The following is an 18488-nucleotide window of genomic DNA, read 5'->3' as shown; positions in this document are numbered from 1 at the left end:
TTAACCGTCTCCAGAGTGTTGAAGCGGTTCCAGGAGCGGTTGACGTTGGACCACAGCAAAGGAGCTGGAAGAAAACCGGGACCGGAGAACAAAAAGACGGAGGGAAAGGTGAAGCGGTTAAAGCAAATCCCAACGTCTCAAGCCGTGATTTGGCTAAAAAGATCGGCATGTCGCAGAGCTACGTCCAGAATGCAAATAAGAGAGCTGGACTACGTACATACAAGGTACAGAACTTTCCAAACCGCGATGAGCGGCAACAATCGACGGCTAAAGCTCGGCCACGGAAGCTCTACGAGAAGATGCTGACAAAATATGGCTGCTGTGTGATTGACGACGAAACGTATATAAAAGCCGATATTAAGCAAATTCCGGGGTTGGAGTTTTTCACCGGCAAGAGCAAGTTCGATGTGGACGACAAATTTAAGAAGAAGAAAATGTCGAAGTTCGCCTCCAAATATCTCATTTGGCAGGCCATCTGCTCTTGCGGACTGAGGAGTGAGCCTTTCATGACAAAGGGCACAGTAAATGGCGAGATCTACAAATCTGAGTGCCTCGAGAAGCGCCTTTTGCCGTTCTTGCAGCAGCACGACCAAGCTCCGCTATTTTGGCCAGATTTGGCATCATACCATTACTCTAAAAGTGTCCTGGAGTGGTATGAGGCCAATTCTGTCCATTTTGTTCAAAAGGACATGAATCCGCCAAACTGTCCGGAGCTGCGCCCGGTGAAGCAGTACTGGGCAATAATGAAGCGGGAACTTCGGAAGAGCAAGAAGACAGTCAAAGACAAGAAGGACATGTTAAGAAAATGAAAAAAAAAAAACTGGGAAACTGGTATCGGATGACACTGTAAAGACTTTGGTGGAGGGCATCAAACGAAAATGTCTTCAATTTTATACTCAAGGCTCCATCGATTAACTTTTCTTTTGATTTTTGAAGTAAATATATGTATAAAACTACCCTAGAATTTTGGTTTGATTCTCAACAATATAAGAAAATTGGCATGAGATTTTCGGTTTCGCAATAATTTCGTGTTTGCCCTTAATTAAATACCGAATGTCAATCGTAACGACGTTAGTTTGTGTCGATGCTTTTTAATACACAAACCATTGTAGCTTGGGTAGTGCCAACGAAATGTCTTCAAATTCAGGTAGGTATCTTGTTATTAATCTCCATCTTCTAGATAACTTGAGAAAAATGCTTAAATATCACTTTTTTCGAATATTGTATGTGAACCTGATGGTTATTTCATTTGTTTGGGGATAATAAATGATGCAGTTTGTAACGATTTGATTACAAATTGTTGGTTTGCTTGTTTCAGACCCTTCACTTTTTTCGTGTAAAACAGCAGATAAATATGAGCATTAGGGTTTGTACTGCAGTAAATAAACGGGCTTTCAATGGCTACCAATATGAGAGAAAGGTCATTCCTTTAAAATATGGAATGTGGGAAAACTGAGAAAAAACTACCATTGCCTATAACCGACCTCTTTCAATATCAGGCGTCCGTGTGCTGAAGACGTGGTTGTTAAGTGCAGTGATTTTAACTAGTTATCCCCCCCCTTTAGGCCCTTAGCAGGAGCTAAGTGGATGATTGGGAAGATCCACGCTCAGGTAAATTACCCTGCACATACGAAAATTCAAGGATTTTCAAAAATGTGTCCTGTCTAATAGGACCTCTTGTCATTGTTTAGGTCCTTCGGATCCGCCGTCCAGCACACGGTTTGGCTCGTGAAGCCATTAGGCTTCCCGGCCTGAAAGCTAAGAAGATTGTCTTTTACAGAAGACCAACATCTCGGGCCGTCGGCCCTAATCTCCAAGGAGATTCCCCTCTCGGCCGTTCAAGGTGGCCATGTCACGGCCGGTCGATTGCGCCTAAGACGGAAGACGCCTGCCCACCCAATCCAGCAACGCCCGCTGACTCGTCAACGGACCTGTGTACCCGTCCGTACTAGAGACGTACTAGGACAGTACGGCTCATTTTAGAGAACGGATCCGATCCAAATCACTCATTTTAGTAAACCGGATCTTTTGGCTCCGCGGTTCGCAGAGGAAGCACGAACTGAACCGAGCAAACGGAAAAAAGAGTGGTTCACTCCCTGTTGCGCGACATGCGTCGTACTATTTGTATCTTTGCTCTCTCATTCTTCGTATATTGTTCCCCAGAAACTCGCAGTCACGATATGTACTTGGCCGATTTCCCCTACCCAAACCAAAAGGAAGGAGCTAAGCAAGTGGAAACTTTTCTCTCTATCTTTCATCTGCCTGTATGCAAGTGGGCGGGGCAAATGAGTTATTTGGCAGTGTGCGAAGCTGCAGCAAACTATACCGTGGCGCGCAAACCAAGGCACGTGTCAAGCATTATAATAAAGCCAAGAAACGAACGAAGGAGAATAATGGAATAGAATCTGTTCTTTATTTTTCCGGGTCACTTTTTGTCTGATCCGTGCTGATCAAATGAACCGACTCTCGTCAACAAAGAGACACGGATTTCACGTTCTTTTGGGTGATCCGGATCTTTTGAACGGCTCCGATTCTTTTTGCCCATCTCTAGTCCGTACATCCGCCCGCTTCGTCATTTCGCTCGCACAGCAGGATTGGCACTGTAAACATTAACCGTTTAATTTCAAGTGTACGAGATTTTTTTTTTTCAAACATGAATATATCCCTTGGAAAATACTCTGAATCTTTACATCATTGTAGGTTTTATTTACCTCAATAGAACATTTTCAAGTTCACGGAGAGGTTACTAGGGTACTACATTTTTCAAATGGTGTGTGCAGAACTGATGCTCATTTTTTCGTTAAGACACAAGTTTCAGACACACCATGTAGCGGTTTTTCCACCGGGACGCGATTGTGGGGTGGTGTGGGGACGCGAAACACTTTTACAAAAATAGCCATACCCAATGCCATTAGGTGTCACAATTACTGGTCGGGGGAAGGTCTGGGTGTTATGGGCGGGGAGATGAAACTCTTTTCTTCATTAATGGTATGGTATGGTGTGTGATTTTTCACCTTTTCCATTCAGCACCGATGGTGATGATGGCCGGACGACAAACATGGAATAAACAGGACGCTAAAACGTGGACCTGGGCTGGTTAGGATATTTTTAAACTCTTTCTCCAATTAGGATCAAATGTCAGCGCAATCATGCTAGTGGTAGTCTCGTTAGAGATGAAGGCGCGGTACACATATGGTTTGTTGGGAGATTTCTGGCACTAGCGTTTGAAATATATATGGTAATTAACCCGTTAATATCCAGGCCGATTTTTCTTTGCTCAAAATGTTACTATGTGACTTTCTCTTATATTCAGGTACAATTTTCTGTTTGATCAAAATATGTGGGTTTTTTGTTAAATGTTGAAACTATACAACCTTATGTTTATTTCTCATAAATTTACCTATCAGAAGTGGGGTCTACTGATCACATAAAAGCCATATACAGTTAACTCTCTCTTACTCAATATCGAGTTAGAGAACCATAGTAAAAGTTGGTTTTTATGGCTACCTCGATGGTCCCTTGGATCGCATTTACACTGGTTTTGTGTTCAGTAACTCGATACCTCCCTAACTCGATAGTCCCTTCAATATCGAGTAAGGGAGAGTTGATTGTATAACTTTCCATAATAATCAATTCAAAGGCCAGGTTTGTATCTTACATCCTGAACAATCAAGCACAAATTGCGCAGCAAGTGAATACTAGACTCGACTAGTATTCGACATTGAAGACGGTCTTACAGTTGAGGTCGAAATACGCGTATCCGTCAAAGGATAATAAATGGCTTAGTACTAAATTCGGCTTTCATTTATTTATGTATTAGTTATTAGTTACAAGTCAAAACCAACTGTTTACTGCATGCATAGAGTGCATATAAATTATGGTAGAACGTATTGATCTTGAAAGCCTTAAGTTCAAAGTAGTTTGGTTGACTTAGATTGTCCTAAAAGTATCCCGAAAACGTTTTAGTTAAGAGTCTGTGAAAAGCATACAATCTATTTAGCAAACTTATTCCACAATAAATTTGTTTTTGTTTTATTTGACGTGCTCATTTTTAAGTACTTAAGCTAATTAAGGAGTCAAACCATAATGGGTTATTTTGCATAAGTGTTTGCTCATTGCTTACTGTAATAAGTATACAAAGTTTAGCAAATTAAAATCATCCTGGGTATTTACGGGTTAACATACTGCGAATTTTCATCTTTCGTGTGGATTACTTTGAATCAAGGAATGAAACATTGGTATGACTATTACCTGAATTAATGTCACAAAACACTTTCATCGATGAATGAGATCAAAATGACACAAAATAATGCTACACATTTCACCATTCAACGACCAAATATAAATATTGCTATCATAATTTAAATTTAATCGATCTTGTATCCTTCGACAGTGCACGCCACAAGCATGGAACAAGGCATCAATTTCGTTTCTCGAAACGTTGTATAACGGTAATAAAAATTTCAAACGTTCTAGTTCGACATACACCGTCAGTTGTCGTCCAGGGAATGCCATTGATTTCACAGTTGAATCGATTTTACTCTCCATTAAGCGTATACTCAGCTAGTTCTACAGCACTGCAAATTGGCCATGGAATTAAATTTTCAGACTGCATCAATACTGTACTGAGCCCTGAGCTCTAGTTCAAATTAGAACGCCTTCTCCAATCAATCATGTTTCCATTCGATCCAACCCATGCATCCCTTGTGGCAGGATGAAAATTTAATTCAAATCACCATTCGACTTTCCGCAAACAAAGGCCGACCATTTAATGACCAGTAATGAAAGTAGTCCCTTTCCCAAAGACCCAGTTATCAATCCCCGCGTGCTTACAAGTGTCTGCTGCAAAACCATTCACAAAAGCCGCGAAAGGGCCGCAAAGGGTTGGCTTGCATATAAAAATAAAAAGACCACCGCCGTCTACTCCTGTGAGCCCGTCGGATGGAAAGCAGAAAGCGGAATATTTTATTTTCGCTTCCCTCCGCAGCAAAAAAGTACGTCGCTAAAAATAGTCTTTTCTGGCGTATTTTCATCCTTTCACCTTGTCAGCAGCCAGCAAGCGAGCAGCCGGCGGCATCAACTGACTGAATGGGATGATCAGAGAGCATTGGAGAGTATGTCCCGTGCGATGATGTTTCCACTTGTTTCGAAATGTTAATTTCGGGATTTGGCTGTACGATGAAGAGAAAAGTCTTGAAAAACTTACCTTTGACCGATACAAGCAATTGCCTCATATTGATTTGTCTTAGCATTCAATGCAAACAACGTACTACTATTTTCAAAACCGTCTTGACATACGAACACATTTGAATTTCCATACTGCTCCAAGAAAAAGGGAGGAGACACAAATGAAAAAAATGAAGTATGGAAAAAAAAGAAAAAAAAAACAGAGAGAAAATAAAGAATAAAAAGGAAAGAAAGAGTAAAATATATTGAAAGAAAATAAATGACACAAATTATATATAAAATAAAACGGATAGATAGAATAAAAATGATGACGAGGGTAGAGAGTATACAAACTAGAGAATGGAGGAAAAATGGAGGAAATCAAAGGAAAATAAATGGTCGATCATGAAATTCACCGAAAAAAGCCTATGAAGTTATACACAAAATCACATAAGCGGTGAATAACCTGAATTGAATCATGAAACGCAACAATCAAAAATTAGATTTATATTCGTTCTTAGGAGATGTTAAAAATATTAAACATTTATTCAAAATGACAAAATTAAAATCAAAGAATATCAAATTAGAAGAGTCGTTTATAAAATCGGCTTGACATTGCGATACTGATTCGTTATACGAATGAATAGAATGAATAGAATGAATGAATAGAATGAATAGAATGAATAGAATGAATAGAATGAATAGAATGAATAGAATGAATAGAATGAATAGAATGAATAGAATGAATAGAATGAATAGAATGAATAGAATGAATAGAATGAATAGAATGAATAGAATGAATAGAATGAATAGAATGAATAGAATGAATAGAATGAATAGAATGAATAGAATGAATAGAATGAATAGAATGAATAGAATGAATAGAATGAATAGAATGAATAGAATGAATAGAATGAATAGAATGAATAGAATGAATAGAATGAATAGAATGAATAGAATGAATAGAATGAATAGAATGAATAGAATGAATAGAATGAATAGAATGAATAGAATGAATAGAATGAATAGAATGAATAGAATGAATAGAATGAATAGAATGAATAGAATGAATAGAATGAATAGAATGAATAGAATGAATAGAATGAATAGAATGAATAGAATGAATAGAATGAATAGAATGAATAGAATGAATAGAATGAATAGAATGAATAGAATGAATAGAATGAATAGAATGAATAGAATGAATAGAATGAATAGAATGAATAGAATGAATAGAATGAATAGAATGAATAGAATGAATAGAATGAATAGAATGAATAGAATGAATAGAATGAATAGAATGAATAGAATGAATAGAATGAATAGAATGAATAGAATGAATAGAATGAATAGAATGAATAGAATGAATAGAATGAATAGAATGAATAGAATGAATAGAATGAATAGAATGAATAGAATGAATAGAATGAATAGAATGAATAGAATGAATAGAATGAATAGAATGAATAGAATGAATAGAATGAATAGAATGAATAGAATGAATAGAATGAATAGAATGAAATAGAATGAATAGAATGAATAGAATGAATAGAATGAATAGAATGAATAGAATGAATAGAATGAATAGAATGAATAGAATGAATAGAATGAAATAGAATGAATAGAATGAATAGAATGAATAGAATGAATAGAATGAATAGAATGAATAGAATGAATAGAATGAATAGAATGAATAGAATGAATAGAATGAATAGAATGAATGAATGAATAGAATGAATAGAATGAATAGAATGAATAGAATGATAGAATGAATAGAATGAAATAGAATGAATAGAATGAATAGAATGAATAGAATGAATAGAATGAATAGAATGAATAGAATGAATAGAATGAATAGAATGAATAGAATGAATAGAATGAAATAGAATGAATAGAATGAATAGAATGAATAGAATGAATAGAATGAATAGAATGAATAGAATGAATAGAATGAATAGAATGAATAGAATGAATAGAATGAATAGAATGAATAGAATGAATAGAATGAATAGAATGAATAGAATGAATAGAATGAATAGAATGAATAGAATGAATAGAATGAATAGAATGAATAGAATGAATAGAATGAATAGAATGAATAGAATGAATAGAATGAATAGAATGAATAGAATGAATAGAATGAATAGAATGAATAGAATGAATAGAATGAATAGAATGAATAGAATGATAGAATGAATAGAATGAATAGAATGAATAGAATGAATAGAATGAATAGAATGAATAGAATGAATAGAATGAATAGAATGAATAGAATGAATAGAATGAATAGAATGAATAGAATGAATAGAATGAATAGAATGAATAGAATGAATAGAATGAATAGAATGAATAGAATGAATAGAATGAATAGAATGAATAGAATGAATAGAATGAATAGAATGAATAGAATGAATAGAATGAATAGAATGAATAGAATGAATAGAATGAATAGAATGAATAGAATGAATAGAATGAATAGAATGAATAGAATGAATAGATGAATAGAATGAATAGAATGAATAGAATGAATAGAATGAATAGAATGAATAGAAAAATAGAAGAGAACAAAAGAAAGAAAAGAAGAGAAAAGAGGATAGAATGGATAGAAAGGATAGAACGGATTAAAATGATAAAGATTAAAAGGTTCGGAGATATAGAAGTAATAGCATTGGAAGGGTAGATAGGTCCTAAAGACCGTAGTAGTAAAAGAGCAGCTATTCATCAAACCCATGCTGAGGGTCGTGACAATAAAAAAATCTGAGTTGATAACTGCCGAAAAAAAAATGAAAATGTCTCTTAAATCAAAATCTATCATAATTTTAATATATTATTTATTCATTTGTAGAGACAAACCATCTATGTCTGCACGGCCATCTTAGGTAGCGTCAACATAAATATAAGAAATTGCCTACCTTTAGGCGTATTCCGTGGTTCAAGGTGTTTCCAATCAAATAGTCTATGACTTGTGAGTTTCGCCTTCAATTTTGGCTTCAGGAACTTTTAATTTAGAAAGTTACGATGCGTTCATTCATAGTAAAACAAATTCGTATTAAATGTCAGAAAAACAAAATAGAAAATTGGGTGTGACACAAGGCTGTTGAAAGGTATAGGGTAAAATGAACACATTAATGAAATTCAGTGAATTCCATATTATTAATGAAAGTCAAATGGCCCCTTCTCAATCTAATAAGCAAGAAAAAACTTCTCTAAGTTAGTTACTTTGCTCAAAAATTATATTGCTAATATACCAATTTGAAGTAAAACTTGAAGTCAAATTTCAAAGGACAATTGAAGTAAAACAAAGACTTTCATACCGTAAAACAATTCTCATATTGTCAAAAGAATACGGGGATGTCCATTTCGCCCCATATGTTCTCTAATCCCCCCTATAACAACTGCAATGTCTAGAAAATGTTGTGATTTTTCATCCTCTAACTCTGAAAAGTCGTCACAAGCGAAAATAGAATTAACAGTTGACCCTCTAGCAGAAAGGTAAAATGATGAAATGATAGAATTCAACGGATAGAAGATTCGTAAAATAGAAGGATAGAAGGATTACACGTTAAATTGATAGAAAGATAGAAGAAAAGAAGGATATAAGGATGGAAAGACATCAGGATAGAAGGATATAAGGATAGAAAGATAAAAGAGCAGAAAAAGAATAGAAGGCTAAAAGGATAGAAAGTTTGAGGATGTAAGGACAGAAGGATAAAAGGATAGAAGGAGTGAAATATAGAAATATAGAAGAATAGAACAAGTGAAGAGATCAAGAATAGAACGAAAAACGAATAAAAGTGAAGAAAAATAGAAAGGTAGAACAATAGACGGATAAAAGAATAAAAAGATAGAAGAATAAGAAGATGAAAGGATAGAGAATAGAAGAATTTAAATAGGATAAGGAATAGCAATAAAAAATATAAGGGATACACAAACAACAAACAACGTAACGTAAAGTAATCCGTTTGCACCTCATTGGTAAAATGCAATCCGAACTCAACCAGCCACCTCGAATTGAGACCATATCTCTGGTAGATAGACACCGGGAAGTGTTTGCACTCACATTCTCAATTGGGCCGCCAACAAAAGTGTTGGTGTACATCACAAGTCACGCGGTTTTTCTCTCGGATGATTCCGTTATATCCAAATCATTTGGTCGTAAAACCACACAACATTTCGAGACCAGATGAGAGACAACAGCGTGAAAAACAGGATGTGAGCAGTTTTGTGGTGGTTTGGGAATGGACCATGATTGGGATGAGTGTGAACTGGTGACAGCTGTTTGTGTGGTTTTCCTTTCAGTGAGAGATATGGATGCCGAATACTTTAATCGAGGATAGCATCTATTCGGGTAAGGTAGGTACACAAATGTTGTGGAATGAGGGAGTTCATGTTGTAGTCAATAAGAAAAATATATGCATATATTTTGGTGCCTTAATATGTGACGATGGTGTGCATAAAGCTATTTCAAGAACGCCAATGATGCCTACCGATAATAGACCTACAATATTTGTACAACTTTTTTTTTTTAGCTCAGCCAGATTTATTAAGCGTCTGGTTTGCCATACGACACGAAAATTGTAAATGAGATGCTATTCCAAAATTCATGTCTATAATTTTGGAAATACAGGTCGGACTCGATTATCCGGAGACTCGGTTATCCGGAATTTTAGACTCAATTATCCGGAATTTGTTTTTTGATGTACTTGTTTTTCGATTTGTATGCAAAAATCTGAAATAATTTGGTATTGAAATATACTATATGAATGGTTTTGCAGTTTTGAACGTATTTAAAAAAGAGGGGTTTAAAAAAGTGTTTTTTTATGTATCCTGCTCATTTTTTTTTTCTTGTAGATACCCCTACTGTTCCTAGAAATAATTTCTGGCTACGCCACCGCATCATAAAAATAAAACAACAAAAAAGATAATATTTAAGTTCTTTTATTGAAGATTTCAAATTTTTTCTTAGTGATTCGATTATCCGGAATGAAAAAAAAAATCGATTCTCCGGATAATCGAGTCCGACCTGTGTTATAAGATTTAGTTTCGCAAAAATGTTGATACCAGCGTTAGGTGATGTTCTATAACAAAACGAGAATGGACAATTTAAAAAAAGTCCATTGGGAAATTAAAACTTGCATTGAAAAACAAATATCAATATAATTTGCATAATATTTGAGACTTTCAGCCTTCGATTGATTTATATCAGATTAATAAGAGGTTCTATTCCGTAAAGACTAAAAACATATATTAAAAAAATAATAATTATCTAAAATATTCATAATCTTTAAAACTGCAAGGTTTATCAGCAATATTTTTTTTTTTCAAAAACTATTTAATTGTATTGTAGATACTAATAAAGGTTCATTTCTTCTTTATGCCTTTCTTAAATACATATGTTTTAATTCAACATTAATGGAAATTGTAAATATTTTCATTCATTTGATTTTTTTTGTGAGCAATGAACATTTAATTACCATTTTAGATTTTATTGTTGTAAACAAGTATTTTTTTTTATATACCATCGTTAGGGTTGAGAATATTAGCATTAGCATTTACCAATTCGCACAAATTCGTAGCTAGTACAGTCCTAGACCGTTGTATGAGTATGACTCTTAGACAAAATTGACGCATCCTCCAACAGTCAAGAGCTATCGCCACTTCCTTGCGAATGCTGAGGAATGGGAAGGAATGATTAATTGAACATCTACTTGAGAAACATGCAGAGAACTCTACGACTCTAGGTGCCATGGGGTATTGTAGAATGTTAATGGGATGGGAAAGGCCATAGGATACGTTTGCTAGACATTCTGGCACATATAAATAATATTTGAACATTGGTTCATATTGGAACAAATCATTCCGGTGACCACCATCGTTGGGGTTAAGAATTGGTCAAAAATGCACATGTCCAAGTTGATCGTTGGATAGCTTTCCTAGTTTGATTTGGAGTAGTCTTTCCATGAATACGTTCATGGGTAATGCATTTGCAAATCTTGAAACAATATGATGGACATGATTATACAATTACAAAATACTATTAGTAGTTCTAAAAATGTGATGGTCTATGGCATCCTTAAATAAGCAATTTATAAAGGCGTCAGTTTTCAAGCTTTTTCATATGATTTATATTAAATAAACTACTTCTCTAAGAGATCTAATTCGTTGTCAGTAGCTTTTGACATCTAAAGAGAACGCACCATGAAACGCAACTAGGGTTGTCATATCTATTACGGCTTTTACTAGTTTTGGAAAAAAACCTGAAGTTCATAGATACAAAAGTCACCATAGAAGTTGCACATCAATATTTCAAATATAAGCAAAGATATTTCAAACTTTGTTTTGATCTACATATTCTCACTCTTCTCAACCATTGACTCTTCGACGGTAGGTGTTTGTGCACATGCTGGTTTTTCATAACTTCTAGCCTTACATGTTAACTGGAAAATGCGATTTTTTTAAATAATAATATCGATTTTTCTGTATTCTTCGTCTAGCTGCTAAAACGGCACATAAATCATTAGAGTATATGATAATATTAAGGAATTCGTTTGTAGAAACACACAGTATTCTCAAATCTACAGGGTGATTACTATTTCCTGTCAGTAAAATAAGTAATCATAGAAAACAGATGGTTGTATGAATTTTAATTACTAGTGCGTATTCAGTTTTGAACATGCGTTGCTTCAGAAGCATTACAGTTAGTTTGCACGTTATTCAGAAGCATATATTTTAACCAAAATATACATATTTTTTTCGCTAAAATTTTCCATAATCAATCTTATGCTATTCCCTAGTATGTCTGAAAGATTATGGTAACATACTGTTTCAATCAGGCAATTTTTTCAGCGGAGTTTAGCCAAAACTACATATTTGTGGAAAACGTGCGTGCCAGGTGTAATGCCTTTAAAACAACACATATGACTAAAAACTAAGGTAAATGATAAAAGATTTAATCTTTACTTTGTCAAAACAAACTTTATAGATGTACAATACAGGATGTACACTCGAAATTAAAATTCATACATACGTCTTTCATCTACGATCATTTACTTTCTTCTTTCTGGCGTTTACGTCCCCACTGGGACAGAGCCTGCTTCTCAGCTTAGTGTTCTTATGAGCACTTCCACAGTTATTAACTGAGAGCTTACTATGCCGATGACCATTTTTGCATGTGTATATCGTGTGGCAGGTACGAAGATACTCTATGCCCTGGGAAGTCGAGAAAATTTCCAACCCGAAAAGATCCTCGACCGGTGGGATTCGAACCCACGACCCTCAGCTTGGTCATGCTGAATAGCTGCGCGTTTACCGCTACGGCTATCTGGGTCCCATGATCATTTACTTTACTGACAGGAATTAGTAATCGCCCTCTAAAAGTTATAGTAATTTTAGTTTATATTGAACAGCTTTCCTCCATGAAGCGAATCAGTTTTAGATTTTTGCATCAATCTTGTCTAAGAATCAAGGGTTGGTCCCATATCTTCGACTTTGGTAACGGACGGGAAGGAGGCAACCATCATACAACGATCTAGGACTGTACCACCTACGAATTTATTCGAATTTCTTAGTGCTAATGCTATTGCTAATATTATTATGCTTTCCTCTATCAGTAAACCTTTCGAATAAATAATTTTGAACAATGATGGTTAACATGAAAGAAAATTAAATTTTCGCCTATGGGTGCTACTCCGTGATTCATCGGAAGTGCTCACAATTGCCCAATTATGTAATCGAATGGGATGGGCTTTACGTTTCTTCTCGAGGTGCACATTTTAGAAGATCTCATATTATTGAACAATCAATGATAACGGTCCGACCAAGTCTTACAGTCATTTGGGATGGGAAAGGAATGTTAGTGTGCTGATGATTGTTTCTTCTAGAGATGATTCTTTGTTCTAGAGATCGAAAATACCTCTGTATCTCCACAATCATTACGGAAAGGGTATTTATTGATGAGAGAGGAAAAAGATCTGGGATTATCCTTCATTCGTTTATGCAATCCATAGATAAGGAGGAAAAATACGATTCTTACCTAAAACTGGTTGTGCATTTTTGACATGGCGAATATTGGTAAAAGATTAAAGAAATACGTCGATATTCAACGAACTATTTAAAAGTTACGTTAAGCAACAATGAAACAGAAAGGAATGTGTATTAAAATTACATAAAACAGGAACAAAGTTTTTTGCTGACACTTGTAGTGACGAATCATCCACAGTTTGTTAAAAAATTACATAAACGCAACGTTTTCGTGTGTTATGATTAATATGAAACGAGCTCACCAGTTGATAATCAATCCTCGACTGAACAGAAATATCTTTACGCACGATTGATCTTGATTCTGTTGTTCGCTTCACAAGAGCCTGCAATAGAATCAAAAGACCACCCACTGAAGATGGAAATAAGTACGTATCTAGAAATCTTCTTTTTATTGGCATTACGTCCCCAATGAAACAGAGTCTGCTTCTCAGCTTCTTATGATCAGTTCCACAGTCCCAGGGAAGTCAAGGAAATTTCCATTACGAAAAGATCATGGACCGAAGGGGGGTCCGTAGCCTTGAGGTTACGCTTTCGCTTCATAAGCGGAAGGTCATGGATTCAATTCCCAGCCCCTCCAAAAAATAACCCGTCCAGTCACCAGAAGACGCCGCACGGAGGACCGTGCATAGTGGAGCACATCCATCCTCCGTCAGTATCAGATGGTGACTGAGACAAATTGACCCACTTCGCAGGCAGCTAGCCTCAAACAACTCAGGAACACGGCAAAACGAACCACCGCAAGAGTAATGGACTATGGCTTATGGAAATCGATTGGACCAACAGCAGAGCACTCTCCTACCTGCTCGGTGTGAGAGCAAAAGAGCAGAAGAGAGTGAAAGCAGATGTAAAATATAGATTAGTTAAAAATAGAACTGTATCGGTAAGGAAGATACAGATAAAACTGATTCCGGCACAGCAGTGGCCACGAGCACGGAGTGCCTTAAAAAAAAAAAAAAAAAAAAGATCATGGACCGACCTTGAATCTAACCCATACACCTTCAGTATGGCTTTGCTTGGTAGCCGCGGACTTTACCACTAGGCTAAAAAATACATGATCTAGGACACTTGCTACATAAAAATTTAACTTTCAAAAATCAAATTCATGGCATTCAAGCTTGACTATTATTGTACTAGGTACCTCTATCAAAGTTTAAAAATTCTGTGATTTAGCTATCGGTTGTTCGATTTTTATATTTTCAGAAAAAAGACACATGATTTTTTTTAGTGCAAAAATTAAAATTTTTGAATTTGTTGATGATTTTAGATTATGGTCCGAAATTGTTGGGGTACCTAGGGTATTTCTATATTTAAATGATGGGCAAAGCAAACATTTCTGCTTTTTTTTAATCATTGTAAATTTATCTATTTTATAGAATACATCACTTGTTTTAGTTTGGAGACTATGGCATGTAAATACAAAAAATGGTCCGTTATTTTTAAAGTAACCCTGATCACGGAATAGTAAACTGAGATACATGCGCTGATCTGGTTGGGATGTAACGCCAAAAGGGAGATGAAGGATATGAGACACGTTGTGTCACAAACCGTTATTAACGCCAAAAAAAAATGTCTAAGAATTCAGCGCCCACCATTCGCAAAATGTTGTATTCAAGCATCTTCTCCGTGAATTTGAAAATATTTTAACGAGGAAATCGAAAGTTATCATGATTTGAAGGTTTTGAGTTATTTTGGAAGGAATATTCACATGCTTCAAAATATTACCCAACGGTGCATTATTATTAATTTGTAAACCAGCCAAGTAATCATCAGCTTTGCATTAAGCATTCAAAACATGTGATATTAAAGCATCTTCTCTGTAAATTTGAAATCATTTCTTCGAGATAATCAGAAGTCACAGTGATTTGTATATTTACCATTACCTTCTTCTTCTTCTTGGCATTAACGTTTCCACTGGGACAGAGCCGGCTACTCAGCTTAGTGTTCTTATGAGCACTTCCACAGTTATTAACTGAGAGCTTCGTATGCCTAAGTTGCCATTATTGCATTAGTATATTGTGTGGCAGGTACGATTATACTCTATGACCACGGAAGTCAAGGGAACTACAAGGAATAAGAATTCCATTAGCTACACACTGAGGGTGGAGCAACTAATCCTAAGTAGCATCCGTTGATTCCTTGCGCACCTTGCGCAAGTACTGTTGCTCTTGTAGTAACGGAGAAGCAACAGCAGGTGATCAATCACGCTTTTATATCGCATTGATTTGCATATTGATAAGAGTTTTATGGATTCAGTAATGGTAAAAACATTGAACGTGCTAATTAATAATATTCAATATTTGCTTTCCAAAACATTAAAGTACTCTAGTTATGTTGTCTTAAGATAAAGCTTAAGGGGTCTCTCAAGATGCTCCGCAACTTGTAGGTTGAAGCGCCCATCTAGCGAATTGGGAGTCGTGGGTAGGGTTGTCGCAAAATCTCAATTAATCGATTAGTGGGTAATCGATTACAGTCCAAGAATGCCGATTATCGACAACGATTAATCGACTAGTATTTTTCGATTAATCGAATTAATCGACATTTTTTCTGTAAATATGAGTTCTTACTGCTATAAGGTACACCGGAGTAAGCTAAACCGGGTGGGGCAAAATGAAATACTAAGTTTTAAACATAATGGCAATAAGTGTTAGCTGGATTTTTGTTCCTTGAAGTTGGTTTCATTTGTTAGCACAATATTTTAAATTTTAAATTATTGCGAAATTTTACATTTCATGTAACCCCAGCCGTTTCAACTTGCCCGAAATTTAATTGAAAAACAGTTTTGAAAATTGCTCCCAATTTATGCAGAACGAGCTTTGCAGAAAATTGACATGAACATGAACGAGCTTTGTAAAAAAATTCTGTTTTGCTTCCCATATTCCTGGAGAATGATTGGATCGAACTTCCATTGAAATTTGTGATATTTTGATTCATGGTAAATTGTAGGGAATAACTTAAAGAATTTGTAAAACAATTCGTATTTATCAGAACCATGAAAAATGTTTACGGAATTGTTACAAAATTCTCGGGATATTTTGAAATGAACGAACTTTTAATTCATTTTGCAAAAATTGTTACTATCTAATATCTTAATATCATTATTCAGTTTTCTCAGGTTAGCTCTGTTTAGGTTACTTCAGAGTTTTCTACCTTCTGAAATTTTTGTCGCATTCGACATTATTAACAATTTCGAGTTAATACCGTGGAGATTCATCAAACGATAAACACTTTCGATCAACTTACTGCAATCTGTAATGTTCTAGAAAATTGGAAAAATAAAATACCAATTTGTTTTGTCACATTCCCAATTGTAACCGCACAGCAGTCACATTGAGATTGCACATGAGCCTCGTAATGTTGTAGCAATGATTTTCTGACTATTCTCCCAATATTCAATATTGTCTGTAGAAAATGTCAATCTCAAATAAGCAGTTTTGAGTTCATAATAATTTTTAGAAATTTACCTTTCTAAATTCTACCATAAAATTCACACTTGGTGTTCCATTTATTCAATGCCTACTTTTGTCGAATGTAATGAATATGCAGTTATGGGCAGTATAGGACTGGCACTTTTTAGTTCTTTCCTGAAAAAAGACACCAAACTGACACTAGAAAAAAAACAATAAGAAACCATACAAAAGTTAAGAAAACAAAGAGATACTAAACAGGAAATAGGGGATATCAGATCGAAGAAGAAGAAGAAGAAAAAGAAGAAGAGATCGATTTATCATAAAATCTGACCAGGAATTTTTTTAAGAGTATTTTGAAGGTTTCTTTGCATTTCTCGTGACATTACCATAAATGTTACTTTTCGTATTACTGTATGCATTATGTCATGATTTGCACTATGAATCATGAATCATGAATCATCTAAATATAAATAAAATTTCCCAGTTATTTTTCTAAGTATGTCACCAGAGAAAAGGATGTTTTTCAGAAATTATTAGTATATGAAAAACTGAATTTAGTACTATACCATTTAATTCCACTAGCGTTTGTACCATTTGACAGATACGCGTATTTCCACTTCAACTGTAAGGCCGAGCTGGAGAGGTGTACTAGACTGGACTTGGAAATTATTGGATGTTTTGTCGAAATAAATCTGGGGGTAAGCTCTAGAGAAAATGTTAATGACGAAAACTAGACGCACGGTAAATAGTAACATAGAATGGTACGAGGCGACCTTAACATGACATTTGTAAACACAGTTTTTGAGTATTTTTTTGTTATGCATAACAAATTTTAAATGTTTTCCTGCGTGCGACGCTTCGTATGGGTTCTTAGTCAATTAAAACATCACAGGGATTTTAGTTTTAACACTGAGGTTGTTCCTATCTGACATTTCGGAAGACACACGGAATCAAAAACCTCTTCCATATATGATGAAAAATAGAACATTTTACGATGTTGTTCTAAATGTTCATTCTTTTAAATTTTATTGCATGTTTGATACCATAATCGACGGAACCCATGAAAAATGAATGTATTGTGAGACATTGACGCAATAATTACAAAGATATCATATAACAAATCAAGCTGTTCGAATCTGAGGGACAGGAGGTGCTTAACGAAAATTGTAATTTATCCATATTTAGTTCAATTTTGGTACAAAATACATTCATACTATCAAATTAGGATTATATTCGATCATGCTTATGTGATCCAAAGTATTTCTTCAGTAGGCCCAAAATTAAGAAAATACGTCAATTTTTTTAAAGATTTTTAAACTTTCCTACTTTTTTAAAAAGGCATGCATATTTCAAGGATGTGTTATTCTACGCAAACATACGTCTACATAAAAGCTTTCTTTTCTACTCATACACCATTAGACCATGATTACTCAATGTTTCGACTTTGTCCGGTATTGGGTGCTGTCCGGCACTGGGGGATCTCCCCCTATGCTTGGAATTATTCGAGTCGTTTCTTTTTAGTTGCTACAGTTTTTCTTCTTCGGATTTTACTATGAATTTCTTTTGGAATTCCTCTAAAAAATCCTGCAAGTATTTAAATAATTAATCCAAGGATTCCTTTATAAATGGCTCTAGTAGAACTTTCAGAAATTGCTTATGGGTCTCTTTCTGAAATTTCTTCAGATATGGCTGCAAGTATATTTTTTTAAATTCCTCTAGGGATTCCTTCAAGAATTCTTTTAGAAATTTGTTCAGGGCTTTCTCCTACCATTGTATCAAAAAATATCATTTGGCTCCTCAAAAACATTTTCTTGTGGTTCGATCAAGAGTTCCTTCAGGAATTTCTTCAAAAGTTTAAAAAAAAATCTCTTTGAG

The 18488-nt window shown here is 34.9% G+C and overlaps 1 protein-coding gene across 8 annotated transcripts in view; it reads right to left on the bottom strand.

Moving 5' to 3' along the window:
* Window positions 1-18488, bottom strand: part of LOC5573102 (MAGUK p55 subfamily member 7) — a 72246-nt gene that overhangs the window by 40308 nt on the left and 13450 nt on the right. The window lies entirely within an intron of this gene.

This window comes from Aedes aegypti, chromosome 2, assembly GCF_002204515.2.
Source record: "Aedes aegypti strain LVP_AGWG chromosome 2, AaegL5.0 Primary Assembly, whole genome shotgun sequence".
Lineage (NCBI taxonomy): Eukaryota > Metazoa > Arthropoda > Insecta > Diptera > Culicidae > Aedes > Aedes aegypti.
This window is presented reverse-complemented; position numbering and strand designations above follow the sequence as displayed.